The following is an 840-nucleotide window of genomic DNA, read 5'->3' on the forward strand; positions in this document are numbered from 1 at the left end:
AGCCACTGGGTGTTTCATAGGAATTGTTTTTTAGATCCAGGGAAGTGCTACAGATTCTTCTCACTATGCACTAATTCCTGCAAAATTATGCCTAATGGTTTTGTAGCTCAGTGCTTGCATACTGGATCTTTCTTTCATCTTAACTTTTGGAGTTTCTTCTCCCATCTTTTTTCGCTTCTTTGTTTCCTGCTTTTCTTCCTCTTCAGTCTCCTTCACAGTTTTCCAACTTGCCATCTTCTCTGTACATAATATTTTTTTCCCCTCTAGATTGCTTTTCTCTTTTGTGGTACTGTGTGGGAATACAAGACTTCAAGATCAATATTTAACTTCAACATCTGCAAACCCTCTCACATTCTGTGCTTTCAGCATTGACTAAAATTCCCTTTGTGGAACTCCAGCGCGGATGTCTGAGGAGTTACTGTACGATCAGGTGAGCTTGCAGAAAAGGCAGACACTGCAGGTTTTGTGACGTTGCTGGAGAGCGCCTATGGGAGAAGAGCAAGACAGTGGCTCCTCTGGCTCACCTTGGCTGCAGTGGCTCCTTCTGGGCTGGCTGAGGGTGGCTGGGGGCCTGGGAGTTTTGGCCATGTAGCCTGAGCTGTGTAGGTTTGTCCTAGTAAAAGATGTTGTAATGTGTACGGCTGTTAAAGCAAAGAACATCTTCCATAGCAACTGCAGTGTTTGTAGTAGCAATAGCACACGGGACTGCCTCACTCCCGCACTTTACAGCTCTGCCGTGATTGTCCGTTGCAAGGAACACTGAAGCAATGAAGCACTGACTGGGAAAAAAAGGACATAAACCCCAAGTTTCAGAGCTGGTATAAGCAACTTACAAATGAA

The sequence above is a fragment of the Pygoscelis adeliae genome, unplaced genomic scaffold (assembly GCF_000699105.1).
Source record: "Pygoscelis adeliae isolate BGI_AS28 unplaced genomic scaffold, ASM69910v1 Scaffold181, whole genome shotgun sequence".
Taxonomy (NCBI): Eukaryota; Metazoa; Chordata; class Aves; order Sphenisciformes; family Spheniscidae; genus Pygoscelis; species Pygoscelis adeliae.